Source organism: Agelaius phoeniceus, chromosome 17 (genome assembly GCF_051311805.1).
Source record: "Agelaius phoeniceus isolate bAgePho1 chromosome 17, bAgePho1.hap1, whole genome shotgun sequence".
Taxonomy (NCBI): domain Eukaryota; kingdom Metazoa; phylum Chordata; class Aves; order Passeriformes; family Icteridae; genus Agelaius; species Agelaius phoeniceus.
Genome location: NC_135281.1, coordinates 13408987 through 13430541, shown reverse-complemented (window position 1 = coordinate 13430541; position 21555 = coordinate 13408987). Strand labels below are relative to the sequence as shown.

Here is a 21555-nt window from a genome sequence, read left to right as displayed (position 1 = left end):
GTGCAGCCCCAAAGGAGACTGACCCAGACACTGCACACTCTGCTGAGGGGCGGCACAGGCCTCAGGGCGTGCAGCCCCAAAGGAGACCGGCCCAAGCACTGCACACACTGCTGAGGAGTGGCACAGGCCCAAAGGAGACTGACCCAAGCACTGCACACTCTGCTGAGGGGTGGCACAGGACCAAAGGAGACTGACCCAAGCACTGCACACTCTGCTGAGGGGTGGCACAGGACCAAAGGAGACTGGCCCAAACACTGCACACTCTGCTGAGGGGTGGCACAGGCCTCAGGGAGTGCAGACTGACCCAAGCACTGCACACTCTGCTGAGGAGTGGCACAGGCCTCAGGGAGTGCAGACTGACCCAAGCACTGCACACTCTGCCCCGGGTGAGTTTGGTGGTGCCCAGGACTGTGCAGGGTTTCACAAGGCTGCCAGGAGCCCTGTGCCTCCAGCAGAGAACAGAACAGGCTCCAGCCCAGCCCAGCACAGAGCAGCACAAAGTCCCTCCTCAGGAGCTGAGCCCAGCCAGGACAGACCCTGCACTGGCTGGTTTGGTCCCTTGGTCTCAGCTCTGCGTGACAGCAAGCAGGATGTGGGGCTCTGTCTTTAGCTGCTTTGTTTGTTTGTTTTACAGGGACATTTTCACAGAGTGTTTCAGGTAACCACTGAAGACAGAAGTCCCCCTGTGAACACCTGAGGCTGCAGCTGTTCAGGAGGGCTCACACTGCTGGGATTTCAGTGTCCCAGCCACAAACCCTCTCTTGGCATGGTCTGCACAAGCCTGAACCTCCCTCACAGGAGGCTGAGCCGCCCCAGCACAGCAGCAGAGCTGTTTCTGTGGCTCAGCTGCCACGTGCCCTAAGCTGCAGTGCCTTGGAGCCCTTCTGGAATCCATGTCTAACCCAGGAACCCCACAGGACACGGCACAGAGGTGCCTCATCTCTGGATTCCTGCCCAAGAGTTTGATGCAAGCCTGAAAAGACTTCATCTCCGAGGTGAAACTGGCATCATCTGCACTCATTCCAGCCAGGGATCTCCTCCCACCCAGGCACCCTCCCAAGGTAAAGCTGTCCCAGTTAGCACCAACAGCTCCAATTCAGCACAAATTGTCTGATTGTTTACATAATATGCGGCTTATCTCTGACTGTACAAACAGAGAAAGCAGGGCAAAATAACACGGCTCTCTACTCCCCTCCTATCTTAAAAGAAAAGGACAAACCAACCAGAAATTCTGGATGCAAAAAAAAAAAAAATACTCTGGACTGACACAAATTATGAAGACAGGTCTGCAGGTCAGGGTGCCCTGGGAGGGGCACTGGCTGTGTGTGTTGGGGCACTCATCCCCTCCACAAAGTGGCTCTTATAACCATTCTCATGTGTCTCAACAGAGCAGCAAAGTAACTGCTGTGCTGCTGCAGGTGAGGGGGCTCTGCTGCCCCAGGCTTGGCTCTGGAGGGCACAGAGCAGCCAGACCCTGCTGAGTGGCAGCTGTGCCAGTGCCACCCATCCCCAGCACTGGAGAGCTGTTCCCAGGGCTCACATACCATTCCTGTGTACACATATTTAACAAGAAGCCCTTTTAGTTCCTGTTCCAGACACCTCTCCCTGTGGAGCTCTGAGCTGGCTTCCACAGGAGACTTTCCCTGCAGAAACATCCAGGGGGAAGCAGCTTTGCTGACCCTTTTGCAGACTGGGGCAGGTGGGAGCCACTCTCAGGGATGACCCAGACCCTCCTGCCAGCTCAAATCCAGGCAGGAACAGAACCCCAGAGCCCAAAGCTGGGACCTGTGTGCATGCACAGGAGCAGGGCAGGGCAGGAAGGAGTCACAGAAAACAATCAGATGAGCAAGATTTCAGCCCTGCTGATCTCCATCATCCTGCTGATCATCCCCACCTCCCTGAAACGGGGCTCACTCAGAGCCTCCCCATCCCCAGGCAGAAACAGCCCCAGCACTCACCTCCACACAGCAACATTCTCCAGCAGGGCCAGGAAAATCCCTTCCTCTGGCTCCCCCTGCAACTCCCAGCCAGGGCTCCTGCCCTTGCCCATCATCTCAGGGCCTGCCCAACCTCCAGGTGCCCCTGGTTCACCCCTCCTGCCTGGCTCTGCCGCCCTGCCCCAGCTGCAGTGGGTCACCCTGACAGCAGAGGGGATGGAGAGGGCACCATGCAGCCGCCCTTCCCTGGAGCCACCCTTCCCTGGACATCCAGAAGCTGGGCATAGGCAGGGCTATGAGCAGCGCAGAATCTGTTGCCACGCTCTCCCGAATCCTGCTTGGGAAACTTCGAGCATCCTTGTTGCCGCCCAGCCTGGCCGTGGATGTGCCCGTACGTGCTGCCCACCTTGCCCTCATCCCTGGCTACGGGAAACGCGGCTGAGCCATCCCGGGAGCCGAGCCCCGCTCCCGGGACAGCCCTGCCAAGAGGCTCCTTCGCTCGCCATCTCGTGGTGGCAGCAGGCAGCCTGCCACGGCCCGCGGCCCGGATCCCACATCCCGCATCCTGCATCCTACATCCCACATCCCATATCCCACACCCCATATTCTACATCCTGCATCGCACATCCCGCATCCCCCATCCCACATTCCCCATCCCGCATCCCCCATCCCGTATCCCGCATCCCATATCCTACATCCCCCACCCCGCATCCCACAGCCCCAGAGTGCACTGGGGGTGGGTAGGGGCTGGGCCACCACCGTGTCACCACCGTGCCACCATCGGCATTGCTCCATCCCCCAGAGTGGCCCCAGCCCCGTGGTATCAGTGAGTTACACCTATGAGTTACACCCGTGTAACCCAGGTGTAGCTTTGGCCCTGCAGTGTCACTCACTCACTCACAGGGCTCAGCCCAACCCCGGGAATTTCCCCTCATCCCCATGGGAGTGCACCAGGAGTTAACACACATGGGGTGATGATGTGTTGGACATGCAGATATTTCATGCTCCCAGACTTGTGACAGACTGTAAAGGTTTGGCTCCTCACACCCCCAGCACACCAGGACTAGGCTGCCCACCCTCAGGCACCCCAAAATTGCTGCAGGTGTCACAGCCCCGGCACTCCTCCCAGGGAGTGGGAAGAAGTGCCAGGAGAGCTCTCAGTGACAGGGACACCAGGGCAGCTTGGCACTGGCACAGCTTTGCAGGATCCAGCAGCATGGCTGAAGAGCTCCAAGGCTCCCATCTCCAACCCTTTTTAACACCTTTTGCCATGGAGCCACTGCAGGACCCAGAATTGTCCCTCCACCCTGTGCAGCCCCAGGCTGCAGGCTGAGCTCTGCCTTGGTGTCACCCTGTACACACTCAAATTTCACCCTCGGCCAAATGGTTTTCTTTAAACTGACACAGGGAAATTTGCCCCAGCAAGAGCAGATGCTTGGAAGCCCTTCCAGACCTGGATACCAAAGCAATGGCTTCTGCAAGGTGCCCTCATGCAGATTCCTCCAGGACCTGCAGTGCCACCCCAGCCCCCCCTCCAGCACTCCCAGTTCTTCACCAGGCTTCCTTTTTCTGGTTTTCCCCTCTAATTTGGGTAGAACAGCACAAAGGGAGCAATTTTGCTCCCCACCCCCTTTCCATCCTCCCTCCTCCCCTGTCTGGCAGGTCTGTGTTATTATTAAGACACTTGAGATTATGGTTGTCTGGAAGTCGAAGAATGACAGGAAAGAACCAGATGCCATCCACTGATAAATTACCAGGGCATTATGTAGAGGCAGCTGTGCCATATAAAAGCTGGGTTTTTATACCAGGCCATGATTTTCCATGTGGCATCGTATGGTTCCAGCATCTGGGCGTCACCCTCCATGCCTCCCATAGATTTTGCTGAGCACTGTCATTATGATAATGAAGAAATTGCAGCAGACATTAATTGTGGCTCCTGCTGGCTATTGAGAGGGCTTGAAGGTATCAGAGTGGGCTGGCAGGGCCTCTCTCACCTCACAGGGGGTTTCTCCACTGTGTTGGCAGTGGACAAGAGGAATTTGGATGGCTCTGAGTGCTGTGAGCAGCATCCAAGTCCTCCAGGGGCTGGACCTGATCAGGGCTGGCTGGTGCTGGTCACGATGGTGAGATGAAGTTTTAGGTGTTTGTACAGAGATTTGTAAATCCATTTGTAAATCCACTTCCCCCCCTTGGTTTCCTCATTGTTAGCACAGAGCAGCCATGGGCTGTGCTAAAGGATGGATGGCACAGGGGCAGGAGGATTTGAGCCTCTGCTTTGTTGCCCCATTGCTCAATTCTCATCTGGCAGAGCTGTTCTACAGGTGGTCCAGCCCTGGGCGTGGGGACAGGGACACTCAGACAGCCCCTCACACCCTGGGGTGAGTCACATTGTGATATCTCACAATGCTCTCTCTGGGGGATGGTTTTGGTGCCTCAGGAATCCACCACAGGTATGTCCTGGAAGTGGGATGAGGATGGGCAGAATTGCTGCCCTGTGAGTCACTCTGGGAAACCTCTGTCAGACAGAAACCTTCTTCCTGCTCCAACCCTCCTGTTCCAGCCTTCCTGTTCCAAACTTCCTGCTCCAGCCCTCCTGTTCCAGCCTTCCTGTTCCAGCCTCCCTGCTCCAGCCTCCCTGCTCCAACCCTCCCGCTCCAACCCTCCCGCTCCAACCTTCCTGCTCCAACCCTCCCGCTCCAACCTCCCTGCTCCAACCTCCCTGCTATCTTGCTCGACTGCCCATGGCAACAAAAGCCTCATACCCACCAAAGAGAAGCAGCCCCTGCATCTCAGAGCCAGGGGTTGGATCAGAACAGCCTAAAAGCCTTCCCTCAGAACTCCACCAAAGCTTTTATGAGTTCCCAAAGCCCACAAAAGCAGGTACCCCCACTTTCCCCTTCCTGACCCCTGCCAGACTCATGTTTCTTTCTGAACAGCTCTGTAAAGACACAGGTGGGACTGATGCTCTGCCAGGGCATTGATGGTCAGACCAGCTCAGGAAATCCTGCTGTTTCCTTTCCAGCTCTCTGCTGAGGAGCAGGAGCTGGCAGCAGTGTGTGCCTGTCCCTGTGCCTCCAGCTTGGGCCCCAGAGTGTCCCAGGGCTCCTCTGGCACCCCTGGGATGTCACTGCCAGCTGGGAGAGCTGGCCTGTCCTCAGCAGCTGCAGAGCTGACTTGGGAAATGAGCTCATTCCACCCTCCCCACTCACCCTGGCCTGTGGCTTCACAAACCAGCCCTCAAGAAGCCCTGCAGCAGGGGGGGCTCCTCACTGAACCCTTGTGCCAGGGAAGAGCTTTGCTTGAAGGCAACAGCCAGGCACACCACACAGCACTGAGCTCTCCCTGTCCAGGGGCAGCTCTAACACAGCTTTTTCCCCCAGTGGAAAACAGGAGGAGTAAATGTAGATGGCTGCAGCTTCAATGGAAAACTCCTTTGGGGGCCTGTGCGTGGTCATCGAGCTGTCCCATGAGATGCAGTGTGCCAGACTTCAACAGAAACACAAAATTCAATGTGATCCAGGAGGTGCAGTGAGATTCCCAGGAAAGGGACAGAGGATTGTCCTGTGCTGATGCTGCTGACACTGCCAGTGAGGAGGGGGAGCTCCAGCAAGAGGGTGCTTTGTTCACTCAGCTCAAAACATTTGATATCACACTGGAACAAAAAAGTGTTTGTTGGGATCAAACAGTGTTTGTGCCAGCTTTGTCCAGCCTCCAGCTCCCAGGAAGAAAAGAGCTAAGATGACCCCTGGGCATGGAGAGCTGGAGCAGGACCCGGGGGGACCCTGGCACAAGGGTGGCACTGTCCCAGTGCTGCTGGGGCACTGGGAGTGTCCCTGGCTAGGACCAGGATAGTGACAGCAGGGTCTGAGCCTCCAGTCCTGCCCTGCCCCACATCTGGGACCTTTGGAGGTGCCACAGGGTAGCATTTCCAGTGACAGCTCCTGGATACAGCCCTGTCCCAGGGAGGGCTCTCAAGGAACTTTCTCTGAAGTTTCCTCTTTGCTGTAGGTGTCAGTGGGCTCCTGCCAGAAAGCCACCACTCAGCAGCACTGACATGGGCAATTCTATGGATGTTCAGCTTTAAAATCTCCCCTACCCATAAGAAAATAAAAGGGCAGCTCCTCACTTGGGTGTCCCTGTCCCCAGAGAGGAGCCCTGGCAGGGAGAGGGGAAATGTGCCACCCTTGGAACACCAGGGCAGCAGCTGTGGGGTCACCCATGATGTCCAGAACTGCCTGTGTGCCCTGCATGGTCTGAGATGCACAGAGCCCCACAGGCTCCCACAGAAGCCATGGGCACAGAGCAGAGCCATGGGCACAGAGCAGAGCCATGGGCACAGGGCAGAGCCAGGGGCACAGAGCAGTGCCAGGGGCACAGAGCAGTGCCACGGGCACACAGCAATGCCACGGGCACAGGGCAGAGCCAGGGGCACACAGCAATACCATGGGCACACAGCAGAGCCATGGGCAGCCCCTCATGGCTGGCACTGCTGGGTGTGGGAGCTCAAGCCATGCCAGGCCAGCATCCCTGCACAGAGGCTCCATTCTGGCAGTGCCAGGAGCTGCCCCCAGTGCCCACGGTGTGGGGCAGGCACATCCAGCAGCCCCCCATGGAGACCCCACCTTGGAGGACACTGGCACGGGCTCCTCGTCCTTCCTGGCAGATGTCCTCAGCAGGAAGAAAAACCCTGGGGAGCCGGGAGAATTTCCTACAGAGAGGGGGAAAAAAATAAAGAAAAAAAGATAAAGAAAAAAAAAGAAAAAAGAAGAAAGAGGGAGGCAGCCCATGGCAGCTCCCTCTGCCTGGCACCTGTGTCCCAGGGCAGGCGTCCAAAGCAGGCGCGGTGCCACGGCAGCAGATGGGCACCCAGGCACAGCCCCGGGCTCAATCCTGCCACACCAGGGAGGGGACGGCTGTTTAGGGCAAATTTCCCAGCTGAGAATGTCAAAACAGCTGCCAGTCTGGAGTTTATACACCTATAATTAAGGGGGTATGTGATCTCTAATCCAGCTCAAACGGAGCTGGATTAATTGGCGGACCTAAAAATAGCATGGGTGACCATGTAAGGCAAGCTTTTGTGTGAGGTTTAAATTAGGAAAGTGGGCTCTGGCTGTTTGCAGTGAGCTGGGAGAGACAGAGGCATCCAGACAGCCTGCAAGGGCCTGATCCTGTTGAGGGACAGGGGGAGGCTGCAGCACACTGAGCTCCCCAAAGGAGCAGCCCAGAGCCAGGGAAGGAGCCAGGGCAGCACCTGAATCCCAGGATGTGTGTCCTGGAGAGAGGGACACTGCTCTGCTCAGTGACCCCCTGACAGCCTCAGCTGCAGCTCCTCTGCTCTCCTCCCCACACAGCCAAGACCCAGCTGGTCCCCACTTTACCCTGTCACATCATTCATAAGAGTCCACGGCAAGTTTGCTCTCTCTGTTTGTGATGCCCAGAGGCTTTACTTGGTGGGAAGGGACTTTGTGAATTACTGGAGCCTCCAGGAGACACCTCCACTTTCCCACACTGCTCCTGGCCAGCTTTGCACCACCACGATGGCAGAAGAACCCCTTTGACTTGTGGTCTGTGATCTGCTCCCCTTCTCAAACTCCTCTACCCACAGCCAGACTGCAGGGTGAAATTGCTGGTAATTTTTGTTTAATTATCTGCAGTGGCACAAATAACTAACAGCATTGATTTGAACTTGGCACACAAAGGAAGGTTCCAAATGGCAAAGCATATTATGAGATCGAATTATTAAACCTAGCTAATGAGAAAAATAATGATGTGATGCCAAGCTATAAAAGGTTCTACTTTAAAGTTGTCACAGTTCATGAGCAAGAAAGATTTAATCATATTCTTAATCAAATATTTATATGATAATGTGTTTTAATCAGAATAATAGCAATTAATTTGGAAAGGAATATATTGTACACTTCCTGTTCATGCTTTACAGAGGTTTTTGGCGCTGAGGTTACAGAGCACATATTTCCTTACTCAACAATAATTCCATCCCAGTTGGAAGGTGTTCCAGCTGCCTCTGATGGGGACAGGCTTGTGGAACAGAGACCAGGAGCTGTGGGTGCCCTGCTGGGCTGGGCCCTGCTCCATCCCTCCCTGGGGCTGGGCAGAGCAGAACCACGCTGAGCCCGGGCCCCTCGCTCTGCCTTTGGAGCTTCCACTCTTCACAAATGATTGAGCTGCTGCCTCTTTCCCTCTGAATCCTGCCAAATCTCCCAGCTCCCCTTGGCAGCTGATGCTCTTGCCATGATTTCCAGCTGTGCAAGAAGCATCTTGAAATGGCTGCTGTGCTGGAGCAAGGATCCTCTCCTTCCCTTCTTCCCATCAGGGCAGGAGAGCAAAGGGACATTGTCAGAACTGTCCCCCTGCTGTCCCTGCTGCCCCTCCTGCCCTGCCTGGCAGAGCTCAGGGCTGCAGCTGGGTCCTGAGCAGTGAGTTCTGCTCTGGGCTTTTGGTCTGGTGTGTTAAAGTTATAAAAACAGGCAGTTTAAAGCAGCAACAGGGTTTGATTCTGAATGCTGCAAAGAGGGGAGGTGGCTGTCCTGCTCACCCCTGCTGAGATACCACCTGTGGACACCACAGAGGTTGGACAGAATGTTTAAATCTGCCAGCTTGGTAAAAAGGAAATATCTAAAACCTTTCCCCAAAACTCAGAATGAAGTTGGTTTGGAATTGAAAGCAGCCTGGAGGCCTATTTCCAGCAGGCACTTGGCAGCCAGAGCACCATGAGAACACATCACCTCTGAGGGAGCTCACTAAAGTCCTTCCAGCTGGGTGAGGGAGCACCCACAGAATCCTGGGATTTATTCGAATGGAGCCTCCAATCCACCAGCATTCATTAAATGTGGGAAAAGCACTTCAAAACACCCTGCAGAGTGAAAACTGAAGGGGAGCATCCCTCACCCCCAATCCCCAGTGAGGAGATTTCACCACTCTGTGCACGGCTCCCACAGAGCTTTGGAGAGGGAGGGATGAGGGAAGGGACAGCAGTGACCCCTCAGCCACCACAGAGACCCCGTGGCACAAACCTCACCTGTCCTGGGTGTGCTGTGGGTGCCCCAGCCTCACCTGTGCTGGGTACCCCCAGGCAGGGCCACACGGTGCTGCAGGAGCCCCTCAGCATCCACAGGGACACAGCAGCCCCGGAGCCACACTGGGAATTCCATCCAAATCCATCCAAAACGCCTGGGAATTCCATCCAAAGCACCCTGCCACTGCCCCAGCACCAGAGCTGCCCCTTGGCACACACCTCATCTTGCCCCAGTCTCTCCCTCCTCCTCCTCCTCCTCCTCCTAGCCCTGGGCTGCGTGGATGTCTCTGCACTTCTCCCTCTCTCACTTTTTGACACTTCATCAGAAGCTGGAATTTTATATATATATTTTTTTTAAGTGCTAAATTTGCTGTTTCTGTTGGAGTCGAGATGAAAAGCTTTCACTGAACCACCTCTGATTGGAATCACTTCTGTTGCCTTCAGTTTGGCCAGATGTTTCCTAATTACTTATCTGTCAAAACTTTTTTTTTTTTAAATGCACAGACATTTCCTTTAAGTGAGAAAAAGTGTAAGGCTCTTGTTTAGTGTCTTTGCCCGAGTGAAATAAGCCAGGCTAAGCTTCATCATCAAGGCTGGATTTTATGCTTGAACATGCAATTTAACATCAAAAGCTTGATCTTTTTTATTATTCAGTGCTGCCTTTTTAGACCAACTTCAGCAGGAGCCAAATGGCACATCCTAACTTGGGATTTAAAACTTTTATTTTTTAAATCTAGGTCTGAGTCATGCAGCTTTCTCCTGAGCCTGAGATGGTTTCATGCAATAACTCAGGGCCAGAATCTGCCACGATTACTCACGTCAGGGAAGGCTTCCTCACATGAGCAATCTGATTGAACAGGTGCTCCTTGGGGTGAGCAATGATTACAGAATCAGGCCTCATCCTTCTCCCTTCACACAAATATTTTTGCTGCTTTGAGTCAGTTGCTGGGGCCTGCAAGGATGTCCTGTCATTGTGCAGAAATGTGGGGGTAGAAAGACAAAGGAGGAAACCTTGAAAACTTGAATTCCCCACACTGACCTTGGCTGGTCCAGCAGGGATCCTGATCCAATCTAAGGAAGCAGAGCCTGTACATGTCAGTCATTCAAGACATTCAGCATTGATTTGCTATTGGGCTGCTGTCAGAAATCTTTTATTTTGGGTAAAGGTGCAGAGGATCCTGAGTTAGTGCAGGAAGAAAGGGAAAACCAGGACTGAGCCTGAATGACTCCATGGGTGCTTTAAAGGCTTTGTTGTGTCCCTCTCTGAAGAGAAAACAAATAACCAACGCCTCTCAAAGTGAATAATACACCAATACACCAGAAGGGGACTGAATAATCCAAAAATAAATCCATATAACAATTTTTCAAAAGCTTGAAATGTCTTCAAAGCCAAGTAGCATTCTTTAATGAAAGCAGGATCAAGCCAGAAAAGCTTTAGGAGTTTAAAGTTATTTGATAGCTAGTTATTTTCCTTCAAAAGAGACTGAGTAAACCTCTGCCTGTAGCCTTCATCACTCCACCAGAAATGCTTTGTCAGGGTATTTGTGACAAATTAATTATAGCGATAGAAAATCTCAGTAGAAATGAATATTCAAAAAGAATTTTTTTTCTTATTCTGTTGACTTCAGGGAATGCTCTCCTGTTTCTAAAGCTGTGTGTTTTCCTCATTAGCTCTCCCCCTCCCCCAGTTCTTTTCAGAAACTTTCAGAAGTGATTAGAAATGGTTTTATTTTCAGCTCGCCTGGGGAATGGCATTTGCAGTGGAACAAACCACTGATGCTGGAGTCTTGCTGGCAACAAGAAATGGCCCATCAGCAAACTTTCCAGAGAAAACATCCTGAAATTACCATCCCAGTCCTGACCACTAACACACAGCAAGATGCTGTGTGGGGCTGGCACACGAAGCCTCAGTGCTGGGGGAGTTTGTCCTCACAGCAGCTCCATCCTCAGTGGGTCCTGGCCTGATCCTGCAAACAAAGGGCAGAGCTGGGGCAGACCCAAGGTGCCCCCAGTGTGGCTCTCACTCCCTGCAAAGGCTCTGGCAAAGCAGAGAGCTCCTCATCTCTTGCTCTTGTTGTCTGTAAATCGCAGAGCTTTCTTGTCTTAGGCTAAAGGCATTTCAAGGAGCAAAATTCCCATTTGTGCATCTCATCAAGACTGAGGAAAGCAGGAGGCCACTGCCATCCATCGTCCCCCACAGCTCCAGGCCATCTCCATGCCTCTGTCCCCTGGGTACCCAGGTCCTGTCCCCATGCTTACCCCTGCACTGAAATGTTGGGCTGCAAGTCCTGGAGTCTCTTCTTGAAGGGTGGTTTTGGGCTGCCAATAAAAAGAAATAAATGTAAATAAAGCTCTCCCAAGCTGTGACTGCCTGACCCCACCCAGGAAGCTCCCAGGACCAATGTCCCCACATGGAGCCACATTTCTGGCTCTGCTACAGGAACTGGGCAGGAAAAAATCCTCCCCTCACTTCCCCCTGACAACTCAATTAACAAGCTGCCTCATTAGTATCCTATACTTAATTAACAAGTTGAATTAATAAGTAGCCTGGGTTGCTTAATTAATAATTCATTAATCCTTGGTTAATAAGGACAACAGAAACTAGTTCATAAGGGAATGATTCAACAGCTCACAGTGAAATGAGGATCCAAGGAGAAGGTGGGGAATGGCTGCAAGGAGCTGGTGCTGGGCCCCACCCTGGCACCCAGAGTCCCTCCCTGAGTGCAGCTGTGGGCTGCCACCTTCAAAGCCTTGTCTGCCTCCTCCTGCCCCAAATCCAGGCTGGAAGGGTCCAGGATCCTCATTTGGTTCTTGCTTGCAGCAGTGATGCTCTCCAGAGGTGTTCCCCTGACCAGCTGGAGCTGGGGTTGGTGTCTCACCTGGCAATGCAAAAGGAGGGGCATTACCTGAAACCAGCAATAAAAAAGGGAATATGCACAAAACACCACCTAAAGCATCCCTGCCCTGCCCTGGTACAATATTTTCCAGGGAAGGACTCTGAATGTATTTCAGTTTTCAAGTTTAAGCCTGCTCCAACCAAGCTTTGCTGGGGCTGGGTGAGCCCTGCCTGAGCCCCTGCCCAGGGCCCTGATCCCAGGGGGAAATGCTGTTCCTTGGGCTCAGGCAGTGCTCAGCTCACACCCAGCTCAATATGGTGCCCACATTTGGCAACATATATTTGGCAATTTTCACTAGGAAAGCGTGAAGAATTATGTTGATGTTCCCTTCTCATCTTGATACAGCAGGTGTCTTGTTTCCATATGAATGATCTCAAGGTGTACATACATATATATCCATAGATTAAAAACACTCATATTATCATATAACATTTCAAATTCAGTTAAATAGAAGCAGTTGATTTTTCCTGATGGTATTGATTTGAAATTCTCCATCCACAGACCATTTTGGAATCCCAAACAAAAGAAAAAGGAGAGTTAGTTCCCACACAACAGATGCAGTGCACCGATCTCCAGGAAAATGACTTTTTAGTTTATTGTTGCTTTTGGTGACTTCTGTTCATGACTGGTTTCAAAGAAGATATTGAGCATAGCAACAAAACAGGTTTGCAGACAGATAATTACCATTATTTTCAATTATAATGCTGTCATCTCCAATCCAAGTGTTTCAAGACTGGGAAATACAAACATTACTGTTATTGCCACATTGATAAATTATGTTGTTGGTTTATTCCAAGAATGACAATTAATGGTGCTCAGTTTTGTTCCCAAATTTGTTGGACAACCTGAAATGAAACAAAACATAAATTTGTTACTAACAATCACAGTAAGGAGAGGGCTGGAGAGGGAAGGTATTTGTTGATGAAACACTCCAGACACAGAATCTAGAAGCAAAATTGAACTGGAAATTCAGTTTCCTTGTAGAAAGATGTGAGATGGTGCTGCACTGCTTTGTACAGTGGAAATCAGTGCTTCTCACACCTCTTATTTAGATTTTTTGTATCTAAAAAAAATACAAATCTGGTGTCTCAGTTATTTTCCCCAGTGTGCTTCATGCAGCCAGGACATGGTGCCTGAATGTTCCTCATCACTTTTACAAAAAGTGAGGGACAGGTGAAGCTTCTTGCTCAAGGTTCCCAGCAGGCCAGTGGCAAAGCACAAATGCAGCACATCCAGCAGGACATTTCTCATGGGGGATCCCTCTCTGTGTCTGCACAGCCCACAGGGTCCCTGCCCCTCTCCTGCAGATCCCAGCAAGGGCTGGATGGGGTTTGTGCCCTGGCCAGGCTTCAGCTCTTCCATACACCAAGCAAGAAAGGATGGGAAGGGAGAAGAGAAGGGAAGCACAGTTGACTCCATTCCCCCTGGGCTCCAAACAACAAACTGAGCTCGTTGAGGCCGAGGGCTCCTGGAGTGGGCAGCATGGTCACAGTCTGGGAACAAAAGCCTGCTCCCAAATGCTTCCCACTGCCAGTGCTGCAGGAGCTGCTTGGAAAGGTTTTCAAAGTATTCCCCAGTTGCTGAGTCTGCTCCTGGCCTGGGAGTTCCCTCTGTTGTCTGCACAATCCACTACATTCCTCCTCTACTTCACCTGCTTTTTGTTACATTCCACCTCTGGGCTGCTGGCTTTGCCACCTGGATGGCATTTGGGGAAGTTTTGGCTTATCTCAGGTTGTCCAAAATCCAGCAGTGATTACCCTCAAAGCCACTTAATATTTTCTGTATTGCAGCAGAGATTCCCACTTCCTACCATCCTCACCCTGAATTTTGCCTTTAGGTAGTTATGCAGCAGTGATTACAGATTTGGGAAAGAGCTGCAGTCAGAGAAGGCACAAACTGGAGGAACAAACCACTCCCATCCCCCTGAGCAGCTGGGAGCTGCAGACATAACTGTAAATTCCTGTCCAGTGAAAACTGAATTTACTCATCCCAAACAAACACATGTGCATCCCCATGCTGAGGGCTCTGGCTCCTGGTTTGGAGCACAATGGACCTCACTGATTCACACACCTCTGAGATGCCTCCCCAGGAGCCTGGGCTTGCTGATTCTGGCCTTACAGACACAGACTTAGCTCCAAAGAACAAGCAGGAGACTTTGCACAGAGCCCTGAGCCTCCTGGCTGGTGGTGTCCCATGAGAATGATCACAGCATCCTCCCCTATGAGGCTGCAGTTGCTGATTCCAAGACTCCTGATTTTGGATCAGACATGGTGTGTTTTACCCAAACTTAACCTCCCACAGGTGCAGCAGGGCATGTGATAAAGCCTGTGACTGATTTTTAACCTTCTTGTTCTATCTTGACACATTTCCCCCTTCCCCCCACCCCTGTTTTTCATTAAATCCAGGCCAGCAAGGAGGAAGGGAGAGTTCAGTGCATCTGTTCATCACTAACATTGACAAACAACACGTAAAAGCTTTGCTAACCTGAAAAGTATTGGCATATCTAACCAAAACCCACTTGATTTCCCCTGGAAAGCAAAAACTGTGAGAGGCCATTACTAGCAGGTTGCCCTTGCATGGGAAGTAATTGAATCTGGAAATGGGAAATATGAGGCAGGAGAGGTTGGCTGTCATTTTACAAAAACAATTAAATGCATGAAATGTGTCTTAATGATATAATTAAGGCAAAATTCCAATCCTCCATTAGTGGTGGGATTAATTATTGCAAGCACATTACATTCAATATCACTGGAATGATGAAATCCTTTGTTATACAGCTTTATTAACAAACAAATAAATAAATAAAACCTGATTATCTGCTCCTCAACAGACGCTGTGATGCAAAATTACTTTTGAACAGACCTTGATTCGTTTTGCCTGTTAAGGCTGATGGTACCAGAGGTCAAAGCACCCCAGGGAAACTCCTGTAAAGCACTGCTGGGACCCATTGTGTTACTGGAGCAGGCAAAATGGATTACTGCCATCCCACTGACCCCACAGCTCCCCTAAAACACCCCCATTTACACAGCAGGAATTGCTCCTCACCCTCCTGGAGTGCCTGGAATCTGCTGTCCCCCCCAGGACCAGGTTTGCAGCAGGGCAGGTTCTCACCTGCCTCTGACACGAAGCAGTGAATCACAGCCTTTGGGTTTCACAGCTGATTTTGCCCTCCCTTCCCTTCCCTGCTCCCATTCCCTCGGGCTGCCAGCTCCCTGGGAGGGTCCCAGGCTTTGGGCACCTGGTTTGGCACAGCAGAGCCAAATCCCTCCTGCCTGCACTGCAGAGCCCATCAGCTGCTCAAAACTGTTTTATGTTCTGGGACAAATGGGATTACTGATCTCAGAGGTGTGAAGGTGTAAAATACACCTTTCCATAGGAGGAAGGCAACTGTAACATTCCCTCATCGTACATGTTTGGGATTATGAGCAAATTCATTAGATATAGAAGCCTCTTTATAGTGATTTTCAGTGTTCAATCCAGCACAAGGAACAAAAATTGGAGAAATTACCCCCCTCCAGCCAGCCATGTGAGCCCTAGGTGATGTCTGCCAGAGGACAAGCAAACACATCAGTTGAGTGATTATGTGGATACCTGCTGAAAGAGGGGGATTTTCAATTATGCATGGTTGAATTTGTACGTGTACAATTCCAGTTATAGAGGGGAAAATCAATTAGTGAGAGTCATTTGTTTCTGAACACACTGGTCGGAGAGAAACATTAGTTCAGAAACATTAATTTCTGGACAAATGTTTACAATTAAAATGCAATTCTGATTCCACTCGAGTTCTAGCCTGTCACCCTGTATCTCAGCCAGATCTGGAGAAGAAATTACAATCTCCAGGAAAGGCAGGTTGGGGATCACAGAGGTGGAAGTGTCAGCCCTGGGTTTGCCATGGAAACCTTGGGATGCACTGGGGCACTGGGCTGTTTGTGCAGCTGAACCTTGGCCCTCAAGCCATGGGCAAGTCCTGGGCTGACAGGGACCCAGATGGGGATGGAGCATGCAGAGCCTCAGGTGCAGGCAGGAATTCTTCTGTGTGAGGCTGATAATGCAGCATTTCTTTAAAAGCAACGTGTACCTGTGCTGGATGGCATTTGTCCCGCTTGCCCAAGGCCTGAAGCCAGTGCAGAAGCTGAGGACCAGGACAGAAATCAGCAGCAGCAGGAGAGTCCTGGGTGCCAAACTCCCACACACAGAAGCAGCGACTCTGGCTGTGCTTTTACCCACACAGGGAACTGAAAGCCAGGGCACAAAAGGAAAACCACTGCCTTTTCCCATAAACCAGAACCTTCAGAGAAGAGCTCAAGCCCATTTTCCAAGCTGACATTTGGTTCCAGCAATTACTCACATGCTGTTACATTTGCTCATGACTCAGTCCCAGATCTTGGTTCTGAGCTGAAACCTCACTGAGGGCTTGGGCATGTTCTGATGAATGGGGAGAGCTGAGTAAACTTGAACACATTTTTTTGTGTTAGTCTGCTTCCTTAAAGCCTTCCCTCATACCAGCCTTTTCTACAGCATGAGGAATCTCAGTTACATTCCTTGGTCCTGCCCCTCTGCTCTCTGACACAGCTACTCAAACACCACCCAAAACTGGGTTTCTTTTGAAGCATTGCCAGGCTGTGGGCACCACATCCCCCTGCAGAGGGAAGGAACAAATGTGCTGGAGGTGCCTCACCTTCCCTGAGATCCACTGCACATAAAGCACCTGCCTGCATCACCTTCCAGAGGGGTTTTCTGCAATCAAAGCTGCTCCTCTGCCACAGGTCACTCATCAGATCTGGATTCTCAGCAGCAGCAGGGTGGGAGTGCATCCAGGCACTGAGCAAAGACACAGGAATTGTTTATATAAATAGCTTATTTGGGCATTTACAGTAAAACCTGGCCTGGAGAAAGTAAATAGAGTTCCAGTTTCATGCCACTCGTACAGCATTACTGTAAATAGTTGGTGTTTTTTCCTTCAAGTGCAGGAATTGTGCACCCAGCTGACCTTGCACTGGCACAGGAGGGAAGGAAGCGTTCCAGACCTCCTGTTTGTAAGGCAATAAAACATAACAGGGCTCAGAGATCAGAGGGAAAATAAACAGATCCTCTCGTTCAACCTCCTCCAACTCCCCCTTATTTTCCCCTGCACAGCTTATATTTAGCTCAGGCTCCTCCATGGCCACAGAAGGGCGGCCCTGGGAGCAGGGAGGGAGAGCACCAGGGCCAGGCTCTTGGAGAACCTCAGGCTTTCCTCCTCAGAAAGGAAAATCAACAGACCTGCTCAGCAGAGCAGAGAGAAGCAGCAGCTCTCAAGAGAAAAGCAGAGGTGAGATGGGCAGTGGGGCCCACCAGGGTCATTCAACATTTGTTTGTTAACCTGGTTCTGCTCATCTGAACCTTGCAGAGCCTGGGTTTGAGATTCAAGGGGAAAAAAAAAAACCTCAGTGTGTGCACATAAATAAATTGTCTGGAACAAAGCTGAGAGTGAAGCCCATCATCTCCCCTGGAAAGCCCCTGGTGTGCACTGACCCCAAGTTAAACCCAACCCAGATCCTCCTCACAGTCACACCAGCTCTGCTGGTCACCCCAGACCTGCGGAGACCCCCCCAAAACACCCAGAAGGGGCTGGTCTGGCAAGCTGGGTGCTTGCCTGACTCCTTCAGAGCTGGAGGGTGGATACCCTGCTTATGCTTTTGGAAGCTTAATTCCCACCTCAATGGCCCCAAATAGTAGAAATCAGTGAAGACCTCGTGCAGAAGGGCAGCTTGGCTGCTCTGCTCCTGCAGATGTGGATTCAGTGCTGCTGAAGCTGTGGCCAAGCCCATCCTTTGTTGGGAACACAGAGTGGCAAACTGGGAATTCCTGGATTTCCAGTGGAAACTGGGAAGAGTTGGATCAGGACAAACAGGGAAAATATAGAGACAAAAGAGGAAAAGAAAAAAAAAGTGCTTCTATGAGGTTTAAATTCTCTGCAGTTGGAATTTGCACTGTGGCACTGCAGGGGCTGCCTGGCACACACAGCCAGAACCTGGGCCAGGTGCACCCATCTTAAAGCCTTGGAAGCAGCTCCTGTGGTGGGAGGAAGCAGGACAGGACACCTGTGGCACAATCCCAGTGCAGCAAAGGCCACTCCTGTGTCCTTTCTGTGCCTGAGCAGCAGCAGGGCCACAGCAGGAGGGACAGGGATGCACAGAGGTGTTCTCGTGTTTGATGCTCCCATCTCCAGCCTCTCTGTTTCTAAAGCCAGGCTGCCTATTAGCAATGCACAGCAACACCCAGCAATAACTTTGTACTGCAGTTACTCTCTTAATCAAATGCAGCTTCACAGAGCCAGGCTGATCTAATTGTTCAGTGTCCAGGTTCCCTGCCTTTGCAGAGATAAACACTCTGAGGAGCTGCATTTTGACTGGCATCCAAAACTCACCCCTGGCTGCTGTGATTGTGATTTATTGCTGCAGATAACAATCAATCCCAAGGCAACCACGTGCATTTGAAGTGATTCAGGACTGAGCAAGGGGGGAATGAACACCCACAGGGAGCTCACACCTGATGAGCCCTGCACTGGATGCTCTCCCCCATTTCTGCATTGCAAACCCCACTCCAAGCTCACTGCATGGAGGGCTTCGTGTCACCTCTCCCCTGCCAAGTGCAGAGCCATCAGTCTGCTCAGCCAAAGCTCTAAATTTCATTGATGCACCTTTCAGCCTTACCTGACAACAGGCTCTCTGTGGGCAGAAGACAGGGAGAAAGCTCCAGAGTGGTGCAGCCACCAGCCCCAGCTGCTGGGTACAAGGGGATAATCTCCAGCAGAGAGCAAGCTCTGGCAGTGTGTGGCTCCAGGACAACCTGAAACCCATTTCTGTGCACCCTTAAAATGCCTTAAATCCCAATCTCAACTCAAGAAAAGGTGGCTGCTGTTTCAGAGGGTTTATCCTTTCTTCACATCATCCAGGCAGCTTCAGAAACCTGGTCAGGAAAGATTCTCTGCAAAACCTCCTGTGGCTCTGACTCAGCAGAAGAGCAGTGAAACCCCCAGAGCAAACCTCCACCTTCCCTGGAGCTGCTTAAATTTGCCTCCTGGGCCTTGGCAAAATTGTGCCCACCTGGGCCACATCCCCCACCTGGCCAGCTGCCCATTCCTGCCTGTCCCTGCTATTCCTACCTGTCTCTGCCCATTCCTGCCTGTCCCTGAGCAGGGCCCCTGAGTCTTCCTGCACAGGTTCCAAGGAGAGGGCAGAGCTGTCTGCAGGGCTCCTGAGAGGGGAAGGAGGGAGGGGGAATCAAGTTTGACCCCATCAGATGTTAAATGAAGGGACCCTTGGGCAGTAGGGCAGTAATTATTTCCTCTTCTCTCCTGTCTGCTCTTTTGCTTTTGCTAATACTGTTACACAGCCCTGTTTTATGCCAAAGCAGTGGGAATTTGTTCACTTTTTTTTTTTTTTTTTAATTTTTAAGGGATAGCAGCAAATGTTTGGAGTAAATTCCCATTACATTTGGGAGAGTCAACAGCAGGATCCCTGTGAGAGCACATTGCTTTCTTAACAAATCTCAGTGAAACCCATCACTGCAGGGAGAATCTGCTTCCAGCCACTTTACTCAGGGTTTCTATCCCTGGTCAAGGCTTCCCTTCCCTCAGTGGTGAGACAGGGCTCTGCCTGCACAGCACGGAGGAAAAAACCTCCAATAAATCAACCCAGGGAAATGCAGCTTGAGCAGGCTAAAAAGCGAGAGGCTGATGCCAGGTTTCACCCTTCCCCACCCCAAAGCACCCCAAGCCATCCCTGTCCTGCCTGGGAGGGAATTGCTGGTGGGAGCATCCCTGAGCACCAGGACTAGAGCTGGGCAAGCCCCAGAGGAGTTTTGCTTCGTGCCCTGAAGACACAAACCAGATTAAACACAGGCATGAGCAATGAATCATCTGCCAGGAGAGCAGGAGCAGGATGGACAGCACTCCCAAGGATGGCAGAGAGGCAGAGCTGGATCAGGACAAACAGGGAAAATATAGAGACAAAAGAGAGAGGGGAAAAAAAAAAGTGCTTTTATGAGGTTTAAATTCTCTGCAGTTGGAATTTGCACCTTCCAGCCAGGGCACCATGGAGCCCACAAGAGCTGCAAGAAGAGCTTCAATGCTGGAAGCACAGGGAAAATCTGAACCTGATTTCTTAACTCCCATTCCACTTGCAGCACAGAAATCTGTTTAAAATCAAAGGCTTTGTTACCTGTGGTTTCCAAAAGTCACAAAATTGTTTCTTCCATTGAGCTGAGAAAAAAAAAAAAAACCCCGACTGAAACCCAAAAATTTTAAAATAATCTTTTGCCAATCAGTGGTGCTGCAGTGTCCCCAGATCTCCTCAGCAGACATGGAAAGGTAGCTAAGTAACAGCTACCTCTGCCCATTCCCACGCACTGCACTGGTTGAACTTGATTTTTTTGTCATTTAAAAAAATTCTCTTTTGGAAAATGTGGTTTCAGCTGAGCTCTCTTTTTCTGTGGGAAGATGTTGGTTTCAGCTGTGATTCCAAAAATGTAATTTTGAAACAGCCATTCAAACCAAACCCTGCCCTTCCCCTGTCTCACCATGCCTGGGGCAAGGTGGATGTATTCCACCTGGATATTTGTGATCCTGGGGTTGGGGCAGGGGCATTGCCTGCTCTCAGAAATTTTGTGTTTTGGTGTTTCTTTGGGCATGAGATGGGAAAGAGGGTTTGGAGCTGCTCAAGCCAGCGCTGGGGTCACAGCATTGGCACAGCCTTAAAATCATCTGACTTCCTACCACAGGGAAAAGTGTTGCAGCCAAGGCCAGCTGCTTTCCAGCCCTGTATCTGCCTGGGCTGTCCTTCCAGCAGCAATGCACAGAGGACACCAGGAATCCCACAAACAAACCTCAACCAGGAGGTGAAGGGCTGGGTTCCAGAATCGGAGCCAGAGGGGTGGGTTTGGGGTTCTCCTCCCTGCTTTCATTCCTTACCAGAGATATTCTCCCAGCTGACCATCAGCTTGGGGCTGTGTTGCAAATAACTGGACAGGCAGAGCATCCCAGCATCCTGCTGAAACCCACAGGAGCTCCCCGTGCCCAAAGCAAAGCCAAGTGTCCACCACTTGCCCATCCAAAGCAGCTGGAGGAGCTGCTTGTCAAAGCCAGGGGCCACTTTTAACTTTTGTAACACTTTGAACAGTGCTGCCACCTGAAATAGAGGTTTGTGCCCAGCCAGAGAGGAGGGCTTGAGCAGAGCTGGCAGCAAACCCCAGGGATTAATGACTCCACATTCCCCCAGGGGGAAACGCGAGGTCTGGGGGAATCTACAGGACATCCATCCTTCAGACACACAAAAGAAAACCCCCTGCAAACAGTCAAGTTTTCAATCGCTTTAATGTGATCACTGCAATTTGACCACAGTTTCAGAAAGGGAAAAAAAAAAAAAAAAAAAAAAGTCACACAAATTCTCTGTGCTTAGGATTTGAGTCAATCTGTGCAGCTCTCGTTGAGTGACGTTATTCAAGTTAAAACCTTCTGACCATCAGTGACGTTCTCGGCTGAAAGGCAGGACCAGGAGTGTTGGACAGAGTGGTGCAAAGCAGGAATGCTTCTTCTGGGCTTGGAGCTGTGCCACCTGCCCTGCTCCAAAGGAAACAGCTTTACATGCACCTGATCTGCTCCCGAGGAAAGAGCTGTACGTGCACACACACACAGGGAGCATGCAAA

At 51.2% G+C, this 21555-nt stretch overlaps 1 long non-coding RNA gene across 1 annotated transcript in view; it reads right to left on the bottom strand.

Moving 5' to 3' along the window:
- The window catches only part of LOC143695418 (uncharacterized), a 33681-nt gene extending 31512 nt beyond the window's left edge, over positions 1–2169 (bottom strand). The window contains exon 1 of the long non-coding RNA XR_013184578.1: positions 1959–2169. This is a non-coding gene — a long non-coding RNA (uncharacterized LOC143695418). The remainder of the gene's footprint in view (positions 1–1958) is intronic.
- Between the last annotated feature and the right edge of the window lie 19386 nt (positions 2170–21555).